This window comes from Chiroxiphia lanceolata, chromosome 1 (genome assembly GCF_009829145.1).
Source record: "Chiroxiphia lanceolata isolate bChiLan1 chromosome 1, bChiLan1.pri, whole genome shotgun sequence".
NCBI lineage: Eukaryota > Metazoa > Chordata > Aves > Passeriformes > Pipridae > Chiroxiphia > Chiroxiphia lanceolata.
This window is the reverse complement of record NC_045637.1, coordinates 123,338,631-123,360,641: the sequence shown is the minus strand read 5'-3', so window position 1 is coordinate 123,360,641 and position 22,011 is coordinate 123,338,631. Positions and strand designations below refer to the sequence as shown.

The 22,011-nt window shown below is 40.8% G+C and overlaps 1 protein-coding gene across 7 annotated transcripts in view; it reads right to left on the bottom strand.

Moving 5' to 3' along the window:
* The window catches only part of FAM126A (family with sequence similarity 126 member A), a 42,469-nt gene extending 24,225 nt beyond the window's left edge, over window positions 1-18,244 (bottom strand). For 3 of the 7 annotated variants that reach the window (XM_032686940.1, XM_032686974.1, XM_032686981.1), the window contains exon 1: window positions 18,141-18,244. The gene's annotated coding sequence lies outside the window, so the exon portion shown is untranslated. The other 4 variants (XM_032686965.1, XM_032686946.1, XM_032686960.1 and 1 more) reach the window with 4 other exon arrangements.
* Window positions 18,245-22,011: the final 3,767 nt, after the last annotated feature.

Sequence of the window (22,011 nt, the reverse complement as noted above, 5' to 3'; positions counted from 1 at the left end):
GCCCCCAGGAACCCTGGATCTCAGAGCACAGAAAACTGCCTCAAGTGCCAGGATCAAAGGGCTGTCACCAGTGCACGAAGTCCAGTTGGACACCTGGCCTTAGTGGTGAACTCCAGGGGTCAATACCCAGGGAAGAACGATTTAACATCTTTGTTAATGAAGATGAATGATGGGACAGAGCTCACCCTCAGCATGTTCAACCAGGAGGAGAGGCTGATAGCCCAGGGGGATGTGCTGCCATTCACAGGGACACCAATGGACAGGAGGTGTGAGCCAACACATGTATCTCAGGAAGTTTAAAGGCAGTAGTATCAAGTCCCACTTCTGGGAAAAAAATCCAAGCACCAGCACACACAGGGCCCATGAACAAGGGGAACATGAGCCAGCCACACCCATCCTTGCAGCACAGACAGACAACAGCCTCCAGATCACCATCAGGTCAAGGGAAGTGATCCTTCCCTGTGATGGGTGCTGGTAAGACACATTTGGAGTCCTGGGCTCCCCAGCACAACAGATATATGCCCATACTGGAAATAGTTTGGGAGAAGGCCATATAGCTGACGGACAAACTGGAGCATTTCTCACATGAGGAGAGGCTGAGAGAGCTGGGACTGTTAAGCCTGGAGAAGAGAAGGCTCATGAGGATTTTATGAAATGTAGATAATTACCTGAGGAAAAGGAGTAAAGAAGACAGAGCCAAGCTCTTCTCACTGCTGTCCTGTGACAGGACAAGAGGCAATGGGGAGCCTTGGAGACATTGAAAACCCAGTTGGATAAAATCCTGAGAAACCACCTGTTTCAATTTTCACTACTTTGAGCCAGGGAGGTTGAACTTCATGATTATCTCCAAAGATCCATACAAACCTCATCCATTCTGTCATCCTGTATCAACAAAGGACTGTCATGAAGAATATTCATCTAGCTAAATTCCAAGGCTTTCTGATCAGCACTGATAGTCACTGAAGATATAACAATGACAACAGAGATGAGTGGCCTCTCAATATTCTGCATAGACTGTGTCAAACCCTGCTATGAAATGAGACTTCTAAGGATAATACTGTGTGCTAACAAACACAAAGGCTAGTCCTACTACAATTATTGAAGTAACCACCTTAGCTTCTATAGAATCCCACAATCTACTAGCCCTATTTTCAGTCCTGTGAAGGCAGACAAAGGCTTTTGCAGCATCTCATGCTTCAGCACAGCTAACAATAGTAACCATTCCCTACCAAGCCCCATTAATAACACAAATACCTGCCCTAGTATTAACTGTTCAAAGCAAGAAAACCATTTTTAAGAGTCCAGAGGAGTCTTGGATACTCCAAGTCCATAGTTGATACCACATTTATCCAAGAGATGCACTTTTTCCACCTATTCCTACTGATCCATCAAGCACTATTTAAAGATTAAATGTTCCCAGAGAAATCTATAAAAAAGCTGAGATAAAAGAAACAGGACAAAGGTTTTGCTGATCAGGTCTTTGATTTTTAAAGTAGCAGAGGCATTCCATTGAGAGTTAAGGTAGTTGAAATGCACAGAAGATAGACTGTCCCTATTTTACCTTCATGCACTAAAAAAATGCATATATACCCATTTAACCTCAAGCACATATGCACCCACAGCAACACACATTTGAGCGTCACAAATAAGAGCTTCAACTTTACACTTATTTTCTGTGAAGACAAAGACTGATCTCTCCCAAAAGGAAAAAAGCCTCAATTACAACATCAGCTGTGTGGGATCTATTAAAACAGGCAGACAACCTACCGCTTTACTGAGGATTGCCACATTTTGTCCTAGTTAAATAACAGATCAAGTTGGACTGTAACAATGTGTGGACAGAGCTGGAAAACCCAAGACTGTTCTAAAACAAGTATCAACAAATTTCAATTAATACAATTTTTTTCTGGAGCTCACAGAAAGTTTAAAAAAGTAACTCTAAAATGAAATTCCTAACACAAAGTGGGCCAAAATAAGGCTTAATTTATAGCATCTGTTAATCTTCTACAGAAAAAAAATCCCCAAAGGATTAAGAAAAGCATGCCTTAATTACAGCTTTGTTCAGTGGATATAACTGCAAGATATAGGCCACTGTAAGCATTAGATGTCCCAGTCACTATAGAATTAAAGTAAAAAAGGGGATAAAGTAAATACCTGCTACTTTGGAGGTAAAAAAAAAAGTAAAATTATATTAGGAATGTATTTTATAAGTATCAAAACTGTAATGAAAATTCAAATAACACAGCAAGCACTACACAGCATTTCTCCAAAGAAAGTCTTGTTTTAAGGTACATTGGCATATAATTCCCTTCAAATGAATTTTTTTCCTTGATCTCCTCCTGCTAAGTCCCTGCAAAGACTTCAAATGAGTGGAGTTCGAGAATTTCTTTAAAAACAACTTGCTTTTGTCACCACAAATCAAACAATACTTTGATTAAAACTGATGAGCAGCTTCAAGTGTCCCCATGCTTCTCATTCCAAAAGATTGAGGCAGAGTCATTTGGATGTCCTGATGAAGATTGTTATGAGAAAGAGGAAGAAGACTCAACTATTAAAATGATATCACACTTGTGATGCAGCTCAGTAAGTCAGGTGGTTCACCTCTGTTGAATTTTTATTAGACACATATCTATTTTTAGCTTATATCATACATGAAGTCAAGTCACTTTAAGTGACACACTTTCATTGCAGGTCTTAACTTCACATTTGCCACATGATGAAAGCAAGAATAGCTTCTGCAGTCTAGCTAACACATGACTAATTATTTATATAGCTAATATAATCTGTTTGTTTATGCTCTGTGAGTTAAAAGTGCTTTGGAGTACTTTCCACAAGATTCTCAACTTGGATAAGCTGCAAAAGATAGGATTTATCCTAATAATAATAATTAACAGACTACTGTTCCTAAAACCCCTATTTAAAGTAAGGGTACCTAAAATCATAGAGCCCTTATTAATCTCTAACATTGAAACCCTAGGACATATTCAACTTGAGCTCCAATATTAACCTGAGAAGAATCAGTCTAACTTACTTTCCACTCAAAGTCTGCAATCTGTTTTGATATAGATTGAGGTAAGACTGTTCTCTGGATCTGTTCCCAAGTACTAAGCAGCCTCTGAGAGCTGCTAATTCATCTTGCTCTATTCTAATACAATAATAAGTCTCCTTACACGGGAGATATCAATTTTTGCTTTGTTTCAAGATGAATAGTACAACTTGAATAAGAGATCAAGTAAGTTTATCTGACAAAAACAAGTCTCGTTTAGAAGGCACTTCCTACAAAGTCTTCCAGAAGGTAATTTTCTTTCCCCTATTACGGCAAAAACACACCAGGAACTTACTGAATTTACTGTTTTTAATAGAAGAGAGAAAAAAAGTTGCTATGCATTGAGTTGGCAGAGGGTAAGCCAAGACAAATTAAGGCATATTCTCAGGCAAACTTACTAATGCCTCCATCTACTTAAATGGCTTTGGTTTTTCATACCTGTCACTCAAGACTTTAATACAATAATATCAAATAAAAGCTTTAATGAAATCAAAGATAACACATGCACAGATTTTTCTTTAAATAGGTGGCTTTCTTGCTCTTTAAAGCTACCCAGCCTTTGTAGAATTCATCCATGGAACGCATGTGTGTAAATGAAATCTGGATTAAGTACAAGGAGGCTGGACTTGGATGAAGAATGAACTCTTGAGTTCTGCAGAACTGACCTTCTGAAACCACAGCATTACATATTTGCTACGGGAAATCACAGAGTTGGAAAAAACAAAACCAGGAGCCAAAAACTGCTTAAGTCCCATCCTCTGGGAATTGCTGGAAGAGGAAAAAAAGCATATACTGGGCCTTTACCTAATCTGTAAAGTATCTTCTTGGAAGTCTGTATTATTTGCTAAGAAAAAAATTTTTAGCCTAAAGGGAACACAGAGCAGAAAGTTAAGCTATTTATGAACCATAACCTAAACTTGTCAGCTCATCCCAGAATAGGAATAAAGTAAACTTGTGACCATTCCATTAGGATGTATCAGACCTATAAGAGATTGAATCCCCAGTACATGTTGATCTTCTGTGCTATAGTAGTCTGCATACAGAAGTACAGAAGGGCCAATTAGGACGCAACTATTCTTACCCTTTGAAGTGGTACAAGTAGTATTAAAAGACTTCTAGTCACCTCTACATGATACATCAAGTTCACTTAAGGACTACAGTCTACACTTAAAATTCACATTGATGAACCCTTTTCTCTCCCACTTGTTTCACAGACCAAGACACAATCCTTGGTAACCCTCAAACAGGAAGCAGCACTTAGGCAAGCATATTCTTGATTAAACTGCCAAAGAAGAGGATATATTTTCCTGATGTTAATTATCCCTCGTTCTAGTGATACAGGGATCTGTTCATTTACTATACAAATTTGAATATGGTCAAGTTGTTCTGTCTAGATACTTGTAATGGTGGAGTAATGGGTAGCAAATCATTTGAAGTCTCTTAAGAAACAGATGGTACCATGGACTCCCAAAAGCCACTCTGATGGGTTCCAGAAACCACAAAGGCCAGGTCTGACTTCTTAGCAGTTTTCAAACTTCCACAAAAAACCAAAAACTTGTGCTAAGCCTGAAACAGTCACATGCTCTATTCAAATATAAAAATGCAAACAGTGCTCAAAGACTTGGTATCAAATATTCTGTGATAATTGCTATCTTCAGTGTAAAACAAGATAGCTATGGTGCACCAAAGCATCACTCAAGCAAGGCTCAAGCAAATTCCTAAAATGACAGATGAGTATTAGGTCTAACCATAGGTGACAGGCTCAAAAGAAACAGGAGCTACCAAAAACAATGTGAAGGAAGCATGCACTGAGGTCCAACACATAAATGCACACAAAAAACCCGTAATCTGAAAGAATCCATGGAAGACTCCATCCACAGCCCCTAAATGCATAAGCATTTCTTCTAGTTCAGAAAGTTGGAGTCAGAAGTTGCTCCCCCAGCACACAATTATAGTTTCCCCTCTCATCTCCCTCTAAGCCTCTATTACAGCCACTGTTAGACACTGAGGTTTCAGAAATGCTGGTGTGATTCAGTATGGTAATTTCTGCATTCTTTCTCACAATACAGTGGTGAGCCTTACAAAGATAACTGTTCTGAACATGGTTTGCAAAGATTACTGAACCTTAGGAACTGAAACTGCAGTCAATTTTAATTTCATCTTGCCAAGGGCGTTATTTAGTTTTGCTTCCCTTTTTCCCCTCCCCTCTGTCAATGATAGAAGGAACCATCTTATCTGCAGCTCATACTTTAGATGACAGTGTGGAGCATCAACCTTAGAGTTCAGGTGCCAGTAGACTTCTTCATGACATAGATTTAAATAAGATATCCTGATTCTGTGCACCTATGTTTCTTGAAGAGTTTACATCTGGGATATGACAAAGTGGTAGATATTTGCCCATCAAATGGAAAAGTCCTGAATGATATCCATTAGTTTTTTAAAACATCATAGATCTAATAATATTTAGCCACAGACGAGAGACCTCGATTCAGTTTTGATAACAGCAAATAAGGAAAAAAAATTATATAAAAATTATAGAAAGAAGCATACCTCAACTAGACTGTACAGAAACTATAAGTAACTGTTTAAATGCAGTTATTTCTTGTGCAAAGTATCCAGGGACCATAGAATACTGTGTGGAGGCTTCTAGGCTGCAAAGCATCAAACACTTGGCATACCAAATTATAACTCAGACTTCTATAACCTTTCAATTCTGTCAGTAGGGGAAAAAAACCCCAACAGAGCACATACAGTTGAGGTCATAAGGCCATTTACAATGCTGGCACCTAGTCACATGGGCACACAGGACCCAAAACAATAATGATGAAAGCTTTCTAAAAAGTCTCAAGCAGAACATAAGATCCCTAATAGCACAGGCTTTGGAATATTTTAATTCTGATCTTTGACTCCTGGATTTGCTCAACTTCAGATTAGCAAACAACAGTTACAAACCACATTTGTACACAACTAACCTAGTATTTACCCTTTACTACCAAGGAGATAACTCTTCCAAGACAACCAAATGACTCATGCCAGCCGAACAAGTCACCAGCACAGAGATATCAGATTACACACACTGATATATTCACTTGAATTTATACAAGCCATAGTAAATCAGATCTATATTGTTTAAGCAGCCCTAGCAATGCAGTCACAAAATGAAGTAAGAGGAAATAACCTCCACAGTTTGAACTTCATTTTGTTTGTCATCCTACTTTGCTATTTCCTTCTTGCTGCCTTTTTTAATCCCCCTTTACTATTTTTTCCCTGTTGCCTTCTGCACAAAAGCACACCTTAAGTACAACTGCCATACTGGCAATGACAGAGTCAGTCAAAACTGACCACCTGTAAGCCAACTTATGCCAGTTACATCCCATTCTCTGGCATGCAGAACCCCTACTCTTTCAAGCTATTTCGTTTGGAGCATATCCTCAAATGTTAGCTTTTCTATCACCTGTAATATACCGATAGTTACATTCATTATAGGAAAACAAAGTAAGAGCTATTACTTTCAAAGTAGTTTTTCTTAGCAGCTAAAATATACTTGTTGTCACTTTTGTTCCATGTCATGCAAACATTCCTGTTTACATCTTATTGACTCTTTAAAAAAGGACAGATATAAACAGCCCAGTCTTGGATAAAATAAAATACATATAATTGAAAAGTTTTGTCATAAAGTAAGTCCTTACTTATTCTGGATTAATAGTCAAAAGTTCAACATACACAAAGAAAAATCTAGATAATAACTATATGCATCATAAGGAAGTAGAATTTAAGACATCTACCTGCAAGCCAGAGGTTGACTTTAGAAGATACCACACAAGCCCCACAAGGAAATTTTGTAGCAGCTCTTGGGACTTCATTTCAACTGAATCTTCCTTGTGCCTCCCAAAAAAACTGGAGGAGCTCCACAAACTTAGAATTGAGTTGCAAATGTTACAGATGCTTCAGAAGTGACTTACGTCCTGGTTCCCGCCAGGACAGGGCTAATTTCTGTAGTCGCCAAGAGGGGCCATGGCCAAGACCCACAGGTTATTTTCTATCACCTCAGGTCACTGCCAGGGGGCAGAGAGGGAAGGGGTCCCTCTTGGTCAAGTAAGCACGGAGGAGGGAGTGGGTGCAGGGAACAGGAGGGCAGCGCCAGTTCCACATGGTAAGCAACCACCTGTGAATCATTCATCTATCTTTTACACTTTGTTAATGATACTGTTGCTGTTATTGTTCATTTTCTCATCCCACTGCTGTTTCCAGTAAGTTGTTCTTATCTCAACCTGTAATCTTTACCTTTTGTGCCTTCACTTCACCTCTCCATCCAGATGCAGGGGAGAAGGGACAGGGGAGCGAGCAGGCAGTGTATGGTTTGGAGCGCTTCAGTGGGAACACAAAATTGGGAAATACCATCCCCGAACCACGACAGCCTTATCTGGTAAAGCGTGGGCTCCTCTCTTGGGGCAAACCCATTCCAGGGCACCTGGCCCTTCACAAAGAAAAAACTCTTCCTAGGGCTTCTGCTGGCTTCTCCAGGATCAGCCGCATCACCACACTGGGAGCCACTCTGCCTGTCTCTGCCACTCTGGATTGATGGATCTGAACCTGATCCTTATGATCAGCTGAGGGCAACAGAGGCTATTGCCCATCCTTTTGGAATGGTCCTTGCCTAATCGCTCTGGCCCAGCTGACCCATGTTCAACTGTTGTTCACGTGGAACCCTGCTCCACTTCGGCCCTCAAAGCTCTTGTTTGAGTATTTGCTACCACCACCAAGATCTGCACGTGCAGCAGCTCCATCCAGGCCTGTGCCCCAGGCTTCAAGGCTCACTGCAGCGTCCCTCCTACTCACAGTCTACTCTCTGCCCATGCTGGGCACCAAATAAGGCTATCGTGGTTTAGGAATGGTATTCTCCAATTTAGCATTCCCACTGAAACACTCCAAACCACGCGTCAGTCACTGACTCCCCTTTCCCTTCCCTCCCCACTGCAGTGGGCTGGAGAACAGAATTCAAGGCACAAAAAGTAAAGATCACGGGTTGAACTAAGAATAATTTACTGGAAACAGCACTGAAATAAGAAAATGAACAGCAACAATAACAAAAGTGCACAAGATAGGTGAACAATGGCTTGGAACCAGCGCTACCCAAACCACTCCCTCTGCCACGCTTACTCTATCAGAAGTGATCCCTTCTGCCCCCTGGCAGTGACGTGAGATGTTATAGAATAACCTTCAGGTCCTGGCCATGTCCCCTCTTGGCTACTGCAAAAATTAACCAGGACACTTATTTTCATTTGCCAAAAGTTAGTTGCTATAAATTCGAAAAACTTTAAAATAGTACTACTAGCATGGAAACCGTTTAAAGGTAATTCTGTCTCTTTTGAAATCATACCCTCCTTCAGCACAGCTGCACATGTCCAGTTAAAGCTTCCCTCTAAAACCTGGGCTCTTTCTCTGCAAGCATTTTTAAGTTTTCATTTACCCACAAATATGAACTATTCCTTCAAAGTGCTTCCACACGTAGCTAAGAAAATCCAACACACTGCATTTGAAACAAGCATGAAACTATGCTTTTGGCATAAATACTGCAATAATCCAGAAACAGACTTTAAAGAACTTAGTATGTTGCAAGAATAACTACTGTGGTGTGTTTTACTCAGGTAGATGTACAATACAGTGTAATAATATCAGATATGACCAAATATAACTAAAATCGAAGGGTCTGATTTTACTTTGACGCCAAAGCCTTTATTTTAATTGAGTGATATGACACATCCCATCACCCAACTCAACCAAATGCAGCAGCATTAGCAATCTTGATAACTTTATATTTGCAAAACATTATCTCCAGTATACCATTTTACCATTTCCTCAAAGATCACGAGAGAAAAGCAGAAACCTTGCTATTAGGAATACACCAAAGGAGGTCTATGGCAGTCTATTGAAATGTGTTTTAGTAGCTCATTTTCACAGAACGATAAAAAAAGCTATACAAAGGTGCATTTTCCAGAAGAGGGGTACATCAATACTGCAAATATTCTTAGGACATAGTTTTAGTGGTCGATAATTATCCATCAATACATGCACATAATGCTGTGTTAAACAGTTTCAGGAAAAATATGCTTTATCTCTCCATGGCGGTTCTCTCTTTCTTATCCCTTCTCTTTCCCCCAACAGCCCTCCTGCATGAGCCTGCTATACTCACCAGACAGGACACATTCATTTGATAAGCATTTTAAAGCAACTAAGAATGATTTTGTGAGTTCTTTAAAAACTTTATAAGCTGCAGAAAAACATGACTTCTCAATTAAAATTTTTAAAAAGACCAGGACCCACACTTTTGTCTCATTCAAAAATCTAATACATGAAATGTCCTATTGCCACATATAACTTAAATGCTGTAGTACAGACAGAGTATATGAAACTCGAAGTCTCAGACAATTTACTATCCTGCATGTCTTGCTCTGCACTGTAATGTTAGAAAAAAGTCAAATCCCAAAACCATAATAGTGTCAAAGCAGAAAAAATAGGCTAATTGTCTTACATTTTAAGACATATTAATTTCAACTGAAATCCCATTAGATGAAAAAGTTTTTCAAGTAAAAAGTTCCTACTTCAAGAAAGCATCTAAAGCTTGGAATATTAATTATTCCAAGAGAGAAATAAAATGCTAATGAAACTCAAATTACATAGGTTCTGGAGAGACTCTTATTTGATTTCAGATTTCCAGGGTAAACAGGATCACCAAGTAATCTGCCATTGTTCTAAAGCCACAACAACAGAAAGTTTCTATGGAATTTATATTGATATCAACTGGATAGCAGAAAACAGTTTAAGATTAAAAATAGCAGAGCATATATTCATTTTCTTTTCCTGTTTCTTTTATTTGCACTCTCATTAAGTTACGCAATGTCTTCTGCTCAAGATAGACCTGATTTTTAAGAGCATTCTTTGCGACCTTCGTAACTAGTAGTTCTAGAATAAGTGAGCGGTACTTCAATATTCAGTTACAAATTCAGAAACCTGGTTTAGAGCACAGACTTGATGATTTACAGCAAAAGTAGTCAAAATTTGTTTCTATAATATTCTGAAGTCTGTGAACTTGGAATTTGATTTAGTGTATTCTGTTTACAAGCAGCAACTGAGAAGTCACTTGAATGGCAGATGTGATTATGAAAATACATGGAAACTGGTCATTGACTACACATGTATTTGGGACACAGTGCACTCAAATGAACCAGAGCAGAAAGATATCAATACAGCCTGACAACCCTACAAAGCAACATGTGGCGCTTGTAAAAACTGTCATACGCATATGAAAGAAGAGTTGCAATGAACCCAATAGCAAAGCAGGTTAAGTCACATGGGAGGAAAAAACCAAATATAATCAAAGTGAACGGCCACTTTTCAAACAATACGATGGGGTTAACTGCACAACACAAAAAAAACCATACAACTATCATTTAACATCAATAGACACATTTGAGGAACATCTTCAAAGGTAAATGTGGCATCACTTGGTTCCTGTTTCATCACTCAGTTAACTTCCTGTGTTCCTCTGGTCAGTTCCTCTGTTTAGTGTACAAGCATGGACTTTCATTTCGGTGTTCATTTAGGTGTTCCTTCTTCCCTTGGACAACAAATGTACCAATATCCTACTGCTGCTATGGAACTTATATAGCACTTTTATTCTACCACACCAAAAAACAGCTGTAAATGGTTAAGCAGTCCTTGCCACTGTTTCACCGTATTGCTGCAGCTTTGTGAACGTAGGTGAACTAGCACCCACTTCTTTGCCAAAACAGGACAAAACCTCTACACCGCTTTTGAATACCACTAAAATGGGAATGGACCAAAGATTTTCATTACTTCCTTAAGGAATAAATGAACGTGCGTGTTATGTATGCAAAGGAACTGCGCAGCTTAGAGATCTCCTCTGCTCATGTTAAGTTTCAGGTGGAAAACTCTTATCAGTTTTCCCTGTGCAGCTACAGTTTGCCAATAACAACGGTCTGGGACAAAATATCACTGCACAAATAACCTTTACATTCTACTCAGAACTCTTGGTAACCAGTGCAAATTCACATGCTTCAGATACTCTTAAATCTTAGTCTACGACAAAAAGAATAATACTGAAAATACAAACACCAAACAAAAGTGAGGAAGGCAGCAAAAAAATTAAAAGTAGCAGGGACTGCAAATCTACTCATCCAATCCCCAGCACGATACACAAGTGCTGGAAGAATAGTTCTGCTATATTTGTACACATTACTGAAAATTCAACAAACTTTAACCAATTCCAGCTGAAACAACAGAATCCTGATACTTCAAGTTGTATCATTAAGCACTTTGCAAAACAGATGTTTCCTGTGTTGTGTTTCACTAAGTAACATGACAAATTTGATTGTCTTAAGTGTCTCATCACAACACAACTTTGGTGAAAATACCCTTCATTTACATTACTGACACATAATGCTGCCGAGAAAACAGGGAGGGGATGAAGAAACTTAATTTCTTTTTCCTTAGCTTTACAATTAAATGTAAATCACATTCTCTCAAGACAGGTAGAAATTGGTAAATATTATTCCAGCACTCACAAAAATTACAGAATGCACCTGTAAGCGGATGTGCAGAATTACTGTCAAAAGCCTCTCACCTGCTCCTCTGGCTGCTGCACTGGGAATTTAGTTCAAATTAAGAGAAAAAAATGCAGGAGCCTATTAGTCTTTCTAGACCTGACACACAGAGTCAATAAAATTAGGGACATGAGAGATGTGAGCAGAAAGACTACAGTTTATTGAGACTAAGAGCTGTAACTGAGTAAAAACAGTAGCATGTCCAGAGCACATGACATAAAGTAGGTAGGTATTTTGGCACAACTTAAAGAAAGTCAATAAGAAGTATATTCTTTTAACTGAGTATACAGTAATTAGTTCATCCAGATGTGCTACTAACCACAAACCAAAGGAAAATACTCAGAATTTCACTTACAATCCAGTGTAAATTCACTGCAAGGAACACAAAGTACTGCTTTAGCATTAAGTACCAAGAGCTAAGGAACTCCCCAGTATCGCTCCTCCCCACACTTTGATCACACTTTCCTCCCCTTCATCAGCCTAACACAAAATATATGACATTGCAGTCTGATTTTGCAACCTACCTCAAATCTAGAAGAGTAACATAATTTCCTTCAGCCAGCAAACACTGCAAAGGAGTATTACTGGGGGGAGGAGGCAGCAGAAATTCCATTTTTGTACCTGAAGATCCTTTAGTCTTCCTCCTCAGGTAGAGATGTTACTATAGCATACTCAATATGTCTTATACGAGAGACCGTTTGAAATATTCAGTATCCTAACTGACAGAGATGGTGATTGGTGTTAAAAAACCTGTCAAAAGCCATTTTTTAAAATTTATTAGGTCAACTTAACACTTTTACATATATTCCAGTTATTTCCTTTAATATAGAAAATACTATGAAAGGATTTAAAATAATTAAAAATAAAAAACAATTGTCTTTACATATGAGAACACAATTCAAGTGCTTGAAAACAAATCACAATGAAATAGTACAGCCTTGTCCATCAACCAGACAGTCAGGGACAACTTATACTATCCAGCACTAGCTCCTGTACAATACTCAGACTGCTAGACTGCTTAATTGTTGAGTATTAGATTTAATTCTCTAATGCATATTTAAAGTGTAACAGGCATCTTCCCCCTTCCTAAAAAAAAAGAACTGCAATACAAATATAGTGATAGTAGTGAATCATCATGTTTAGTATTAGCAAAATATTAAAGTTGTATGCACTATTCATCAAGTTGAAATTAATGCCTCGCTGAAGCACAAATATTTATTCAGTACAAACAGCAGGAAACCTTAGGAGACAGCACAGCTTTAAGCACTGAAGTGAGTTAATTAGTACCCAGTGCCACTTCAGAGCATGCTATGCTATTTTTAAATAAAGGTTAGCTTCCGGACAGAAGAAAGTAGCAAAATGTAAAGGTAAGAGATAAGGTATCCTAAGAAAGCTGTCTTTAATAGCTACCAAATTGCCCTAAACAGACAGCTTTTCTCACAAAGTTTAGAATGAGAGCTTTTACACCAATCAGGATGGAATACAGCAATACTTAGCAACTTCTGCATCAGCAATAGGCAGGTTTTACTAGTATTGCTTTTACCTAAATTTCTTTGCTATGCTTTGATTGCTACATAGCATTCCATATCATCAGAAGTTAGAGATGGAAGAATACAAACACGTATCTGTTTTGAAAAGATAACCTATTTCCAAGTCTTCCTCTCAACAATCAGATGATTCTTCAGCAATGCTCACTATTTCAAATAAATTTAAGAACAACTTTCACGCACTCCCTCGCTTTTCATGGCATTCTCCACAGACAAAAGTGATGATAATTAAGTATCTGTCCAAATTCCACATGCTTTATTGATTCCAGATCTAATAAATAAGGCTCCTAGTAACAACTGTTTATTGAACCCCCCTGTATTACATTTGTATACCATTTAGAAGTCACACTGAAGCCTTATAAACAGAACCCTTAATTCATCACTATAAACAGAACCCTTAATTCATCACACAACTACACCAACATCCTCCCATTTCTGGCACTGCAAGAAAAAAACGGGGTCACTTTCAGATAATTTCAGTACTAATTTGGTTGTAAATTATGTTATGCTGCTCTCATTATCTTTCCAGTTGTTACCAAAGCATGTAAGTTCATGTGGGGATGCGACTAAAGAAATTGCCATAAATAACAGTCACCCTCATAGACTCAGCCAACATTCTATTTTTAGTCTGCTCCTCTTGAACGTGGCCCTGATTAGGGCAAAGGTTTCACAACAGTTTCACCAGAACTACAAGTAAACACTTCATATTCAGCATTAGTTTAGAAATGCTATCAATTGAAAACCAGTACAGTTGTCAGATCTTTCCGATGTTGTTTCTGGTGTTCTGGGGGGAGGTGGGGATGTTGTGTTTATATCCAATCCAGAATTGTTTTCATGATAGCGAAGTTCCAGCACAAGTTCTGAGAGAAATCTGATGATTTTCAGTAAAAACAAATGCAGCAGCATTTCACCCCTCGGCCTTGCAGAAAACTTTTTACATTTCACCAGTGCTCTCAAATAACTTTAAATATTTCAAGTGTCAGTTATTTATAAAGAAAATCTCAAGGGCACACAGAAGTACTTCATCTTAGAAGTGCATGCATACCCTTACACATTATGGAGCACAGGGAAGAGTCTGGCCATTGCAGGAACTAACAAAACCTTTTAATGGCATGCAGAGCTTGAGCAGCCCAGCAGCTTTAAACACAGCCTTGTAGCAATATGCAGTTGCTACACATTAAAAACATTTTTATACTTTAGTACTCCTTGTCTCCAACAACACTGATCTGACATAGATTTCAGTCCTTATTCTGACACCACTTTGGTTTTGCCTTCCAAGATTATCTCAAGAAGTATTTCAAATAAATTAATCCAATTTAAGTTCCTAAATAACTGTTGTTAATAAAAAAATGCTTTTAATTCCAACCCATTCTTCACTCCCAAATGTGCATTTAATACACCACCATTTCAATTCTGGCAGCTGAGGACAGCGAACTACCAAGAGGGCTATTTTTCCTGGAACAGAAAACACAGATATAAAGAAAAGATCTCAAGCTTACAATTCTAATTTAAGTGATCTTTTTGATATATATACTTGCATAATTAAACAGAACAGTATTAACAAATCAAAAGCCATTATTTTGTTGAGCGGGAAAACTATGAGATTCTAGTAAATCAACAAACTCAAGTACTCCCTACCAAGTACAAATCAACATACTGAAAGACACTGCATATAAAACGCAGGTTTCAAGCACACTGTATTTTCGTAATCCTATGGAAGTTTCAGAGATTACACAGAGTCACTCCAGTCAAGCTATTTCACTTCAGAAGATAACCACAGATTGAGAGTTTTCAGTTTTTCTAGAGTGTAAGAGATTTGGACCCTAGTTCTCCTAATTTCACAGAAGACAGAGTATGCACACAGTCACGGTCACACTGTCAGGCCTCTCATCTCTCATACAGCATGATGGGATCTCCTGTTTAAACTTCATGCATATTGCTCCTGGAAGACTTGGTAACTGGTAACGCTGGAAGTAACACACAGGTGCAGTGATTCACACGTGCAACCTCCATTTCTGCTAACAAAACCACCCACACAAATCCTATGGCAGACTGAAGTATAAGGTTTGTACCCAATCTTCCACTTGCAAGAGAGGAAGCATGCCAGGTGACACAGAGAGCGCATTTGTCAAAGGGAAGGGCTGGGAATGAAACCTGACCTGGTGATTCACCTAACGGATTTAAGCCTAAGCTCTTCCTGATAGAGGCTTTGTATGTTTGCTGAGTGCCCAGGTGATCTTTGTTAAGAGCCCAAATGCTACTGCATTTTAATATTCTCATCAATGTAACATTTAAGCATCACAAAAGTGTTATCTGAAGGCCTCAAATACTCCACAAGTTCTTAGTCCCTAAGGAAATCCTATGAATTGTGACTTTTCTCTAACAAATCATGCAGGTTTCTCGAATTACGCATTTTCCATACAACCTGGGAAAAAACCCAGTGTCATATTGGGCCATTAAATGTCTGTTTATTTTCTAATTAAAATAGCCAGACATTAGCCAACATTCAATAACTAACAATTTAGGTCTCCGGAATGAACAAGGTGATTCTCACACTGGATGTGTTAAAGTCAGTGACAGGTTAAGAGACAACCTAATATTTATCTTAAGGTAGAATTTAATGAAAATTGATTTCCTGACACGAACATGAGAAAGGTTCAAGATACCTGGGTTTTACAGGAACACGTACTAAGAATGAGACTAACTCAGTGACTTGGCCCAGTCATAAAATATACATCAGCCAACAGGCCTTTCTCCCAGCTTAGACCCAGCCCCACTGTGCTAAGTACAATACAGATGACATATACCATTTGTAGTGCCCAGCCTTACATTATCTCACGCACATGCTTGTCTGTGATACAAGTCCCTGCAAAATTAGAATCCAAGTGACTTAACTATCCAGCTATGCCTGAGAACATGTCTACCATGGACTATTTCAAGTGAAAGCAAACCCACCCATTCAGGAGACTACAGCAAAAGTTCAACATGATTCTGTCCCTGAAAACCTTGTTTCTCAGAAGAAGCTTTCCGATTAAATTTAACATGTACCTTTAAAACAGCTCAACACTGAAAGGAAGTGAATTGCTACAGTTCATAAATCATCCTAAGTAGGACTGAACTTCCTCAAAATTGTCATCTCTCTGATAAAGGGCATGTTAGAGGTGCCTTGTCTCACAAAGAGATTATCACAGAAGAGAAGCAGCTGAGTTTTGCATTTCAAAAGTAGTATTTTCGTATTGTTTTCTTACTCTGGAGGAAAACATACGTCCAAGAACACTGCCAGAAGGATCTGCAACTCAACTTCAAAGTACATTACTTTTACCAAAAGTATTTCACTGATGAAAATAAAATAGATTGGAGATTAATTTGACCACATTATATAATACTACTTACTTTTTGCAACATAAAATAACTTGTTGGAAGGTGGAGAGAACAAAAGCGAAACGCTGGGGGCGGGGGGAAACTATATGATCTTTAAGGTCCCTTCCAATCCAAACCTTTCTATGATTTCGGGGAAAGCCCAAACTTCCGAAAAGACACTGTAGCATATAAGTACATTACTGGAGGGAAAAACTTCAAAAAAGGCTTTCAGATGCCATGACATGCAGTCATCAACGTCACTTTACACTTTGCTCCATAAAGCTGCTTTTTGCTTCTTCGCAATGTCATTCACTCAAGCTGCCTTGAAAAAAAGTCACCAAATCTGAATTTGCAGCTAACAAACCCAACAGCCAACAAACCAACATCACTTAATAGAAAATTCCATTTTTTTTTTTTTACAGTCACTTCCTCACTCACTGGCAGTGTATGTTAAAAATTCTGAAAGATATTCAGCAAGACTTCATAATCCTCGAGAACACACATCTCCTCCCTGTGAGCATAAGACTCAGAAGCTTTTTCGGCACAGAGCTGGAATTCAATTGGACGGGAAACAAACGTGATGGCTGTCAGCATTACAGGGAACGAGCCAAATCCACGGGCTTTACCTCTGCTTTCACCGTTACCTTTACAACACAAAGCACACAGAAGGTTACTCCCATTTAACGTGCTCCAAGTTAAATCACGAAGCCCACGCAGACACGAGCCCTGCAGCCTGCGGCGCTTCCTACCCGGGCGCCGCGAACTCTCAGCGGTTGTAACTGTTGCTGCCACCTCTCGCATCCGCACCGCCGGCACCCAACTCGACGCGGCGGCGAAAAAGCCAAACACACAGACAAGACAGGCTAGAACTAAGATATTTCACAGCACGCCATCGAACTCTGCCCTAACCCTTCCGACGAAGGTTCACGCGCGCGCCGGGAAGGGCCAGGCACGGCGCTGCCCGCCCTGCTCCGGGGACACGACGGGAGCAGCTCCTTTGTCTCGCTCGCAGCCCCGGCCGCCTTCTCCAGGCGGCACAAGGCGCCGCTGCCCAGCCGGTCCCGAGCGGCCCCGGCGCTGCCGCCGCTTCCCGGCGCTGCCCTTCCCGAGCGGGACCGGGCGCTGGCGGCCACCGCGGCCGGGATGCCGGGGGCGCCCCGGGGAGACCCGCGGAGAGGACGAAAGCTGCAGCCGGTGCCCGGAGCGCCGCCCCGCGGCCCCTCACCGGGGGCAGGGACCCCGCCCTGCCCCTCCATCGCCCCTGGGCACCGGCCCTGCCCCCGGCAACTCCATCGCCCCCTTCCTTCCTCCCTTCCTTCCTCCCTCCCTCCCTTCTCCGCCCGCACCCTCCTGCTCCCTTCGCCCACTGCCGCTCCGGCGGGTCCCGGCCGCCCCAGCCGCGCGCCGCCGGCTGCCCCGGGGCGAGGCGCGGGACCCGGAGCCAGAGGGGCTCCGCTCAGCCGGCCGCGAGTTGCCCGACAGCCGCGGCCATCCCGCCGGGATGCGATAGCCCCGGGCGGCAAAAAAGTTGTGCCCGCGGGAGCGGCCGCGAGCCGAACTCACCCTCCCACCCGGCGGCTCCGCCGCGGCTGCGACTCAAACTCCCCTCCCGCCGGGAGCGGAGCGCGGACGGACCCCGCCCGGCCCCGCCGCTGCCTGGCAGCGCCCGCAGCCAACCAGCGCGCGCGGCGCGGTCACGCCAGCCAATGGCGCGGCGGAGCGGGCCGGGCGGGCGCCCCGCTCCACCAATGGGAGGTGAGGGCGCCGGGCCAGGAGGAGCGCGGGGAGGGGGGTGGGCGCTGCCGCCGCAGCCGCCGCAGCCGCCGTGGTGCGGGGGCGCCCCGGGGGTGGGCACGGAAACGGGGGGCCGAGTCGTCGCTTCTCAGCCGGGGCTGCGTTGGGAACGTGGCTCTGGGGAGAGCTGAGGCGCGGCCCGGGACCCTGGGCAGGGTCGTGCCCCACGGGGAGATGCGCCCTCCGGGGCAGCGGGGAGCGCCCGCTCGCGAAACTGCCCCTCGAGCGCCGGTGGCAGTGTCCGCTCGGGACAGCAGACGGGCGGCAGCGCTTGGGCTGGGCTGCAGGGAGCCGGCACCGGAGGCGTGTGCTCTACCGCTGTCCCATGTCACTCGCACAGTCCCGCTGCCATCGCTTGGACATAAAAAAAGAGCCGGCGGCAGAGGCAGATTCGAGCCTGTGCTGCCCTAGCCCCAGCAGAGGTACGGCTGAAGATCCGCAAGGAATGTTTCCAGGCACCCTGATGGGAACGCCTCGAACTGAACGCCTCTGAAGTTTCATCAGGCATGTCTTAATTATTATTTAGATGCTGGATTCTTATCGGCCTTCTCAAAGTGAAGCAATTGTGAGCAAGTCTGATTCCAGCACTCCAAGGCCTTTTCAATTACTTTTTTTTTCCTTTTTCTTTCTCTATTGACTTCATCCTTGGAATGCTCTGAAGAGTGATCTTGAAATAAATCTGCATACAGCACAATTAGCTGCTTTTGGTTGTTAAAGTTCAGTTTACATTTATTTGTTACCAATAGAGTTGCTTTGCAAGAGTGCTTTCAGGATGTAAGTTTTAATCCTCAGAAACACATGCTTATAGTAATCTTCAGGATTAATAAAGATTAAATTAATCACTAATCTAATTGCTCTGTAGTGAAACCAAGGCAAGGAGGGTGTGATTTGGTCAGTATCACATATGATAATGATAGAGCCCAGATTAACACCACCAACATTTACTGTCACAAAGTGCTTCCCATACAGTTACTCATTTAAAAATCATAGTCTTCTATGCCATGCCAGTCTTCATTTCCTCAATGACTGTACAGGTAAATAACATGTTCACATACAAGTTTATTGACTTCCCTGGAGCCTTGAACGTGAGAAAATATCAGGTTCAATGCATTTCTTCAAGTTTTCTTGGCCATCCTGCATAGAGACATCAGTATCTTTCTATCTGAGCTGTTTCTAGACTTGTGCTATTTTACCATTCACTTTCCTATGTATATAGTGTATCAATTTATTCACAATAAAATATATGTACTATTTTCAAGGATCTTTTGTAATACAAACTATAATACAAAATATAATAAATATTGCTTTTAGAATATAAATGTCTTACTAAGCCATTTGTCTTTATAATACTCCCACTGTGTTATGGTCTAAACTCATTCTGCCATCAGTTTCTATGACACTGGATAAAATAGGTCTGTTTTCCTGAAAAGATGGATATTAGTTCCAACAAAGATGTAAAAAAGCTTTATTATTTCACTAAGATGAAGACAGACAGTTAAATGCCATAATCTTAGGAACAACCAAATGTAGCTTTTTGAGGGAGATAATAACCTTCTACCTTCGAAAGAATACACATCTGAATCAGAGCCAGAATATTTAATGGTTTGGGGCTTTTTTTAAAGTTCTTTATCTGACTTTCTCTGCCATTATTTCTGCCAACAACATTGCAGGCATACACAGCTTCCATCACAATGCCTTTCCCACCTGCTGCCTGTACGTATTCCTGAGACCCTTCTGGTTTTTGTGACCCAACAGTTACACAAAACACCAAATAATTCAGTCTGAAGAGAACCAAGTAGAAGAGACAAGGGTTTTTTTAACTCTCTTCTGTTCCCTGAGCTGGTTTACTGCTCAGTCCTGCAGTTCTGAGAGCAGCATGGACCAAAGAACAAGCAATGGAAGCAAAGATATGGCAATGCAGGAGGACTTTATTAGCCTGCATTCTCAGACCCAGTGTCAGTAGGGACACTGGGTACTGATGTGGCTTGTGACATACTAAGTGACCCTGATAATTGCAATGAGGTACTGAGATCACACTGTCATTAGTTATTAATTTGTTGTTATTAACGTGTTATGACTCTAATGATTAGCAAAAGTAATGAATCATCCACAAACAAAAGGCAGGCAAATTCTTCACATGCAGCAGATAACTGTTCTTCAATGTCAGGTCACATTAACAAAAGAAAACAGTTAAGTTATATTACTTCCACAGATCATAATTTTTTAACTCTTGAATTATTTTAGTGTTTCAGGCACTCTTATCACATTAGCCTTCTATCTTCTAAATGCAAAAAGATGTATGCAATAAATTTTATTTTTAATGTGTTTATATTTCTATGCAGAGTTGGGCACAGTCCTTACTGCACTTTAGTCTTGTGTTTATGGGAGGGTTTTTTGCCATTAGCAATCCATTTCAAACTGCCCTCTCAGAGGAGGGCTACAAAGAATCGGAACTTTTGTTCCACTTCCCCAGTAGTCAGGACTGCTCAGTGCTGTTTCACACACAGTATTTCCAGGAAGAAGTCCCCTTTGTATTTCAGAAAACATTGCTCAGAAACATAATTTGGAACCTAGAGCTTCTGCTTGCTTCATAATTTTTAGTCTCCGCCTTTTCATTACAAGTTCTTATATTTAGATATATAATGGAGTTGTAAGCTTCTTTAAAAATAGAAATCCTTGATAAATAAATACTTAACAACCTTAATCTCTGTCATATGACCATGTTCTTAAACCTCAATTCAACACAGAGACCATTTTTAAAAGATAGTACATCTGGACTGTGGGAAAAAAATAGCAGTTATTTCCAGTCATCTGATCTCATACCAAATCCATAGCCTGTGAGACACCAAGAAGGGCACCATTTAGGGAAAGAGACAGAACTCTAGAAGACAATTTGTTAGTCTTCTGTCCCACTGCCAGCCTAGGCCAGGCTGGCTGTGACTGCAGCAACTGCACGTGCTGCTAGATGGATGGTAGGACCATCATGGAGCAGTCCTTCTGTTTTCATTAGGATGGAAAAACACTCACAGCAGAATTAAGAGTAGTCTGTAGTCTTGATTAGAAATTCAGCTTACATTTCCAAAGACGCTCAGAACTCACACTGCTCTCCTACAGAGCCTTTGATTAACTCCACTAATTGAAACTACAAGGAAGCATCGAGTCGTCCTTCAAGTCAGCAGAGGTCCAAGAGCTTTGTATCAAATGCAGAGGGCTCTGGAGACTCTTGGTCTGACATTCTCCATGAAAACAGTTTCAGTAATGAAAGTGTATAAAAAGTCAGGAAGAAAAAAGTAAGACAATCATGCTGACGTAGGAAGAAAAACAGATATTCTGAAATTTCCTTTCCAATGGAAATAAAATGACAGCACTTTCTGCAAAAACACAAATTCTGCAATTCTTATTTTTGGACCTCTGAAGCAACTGACAAATATGATATTTTGACAGTGTCAGATGTTCTGTTTTGACTTATGGTTTTCCTCTTTATATTCTAGTTTCAAGCATAAATAAAATATTTTGATAGCTTTCCCTTGAAAATGTGAAAGAATCCAGTATCTTCCTACAAAAAGTTACATTTTATCAAATCCATGTTTTGACAGAAAATTGCTCTAGCAGAAAGCTCTTTACCAGATCTTTCCGGAAA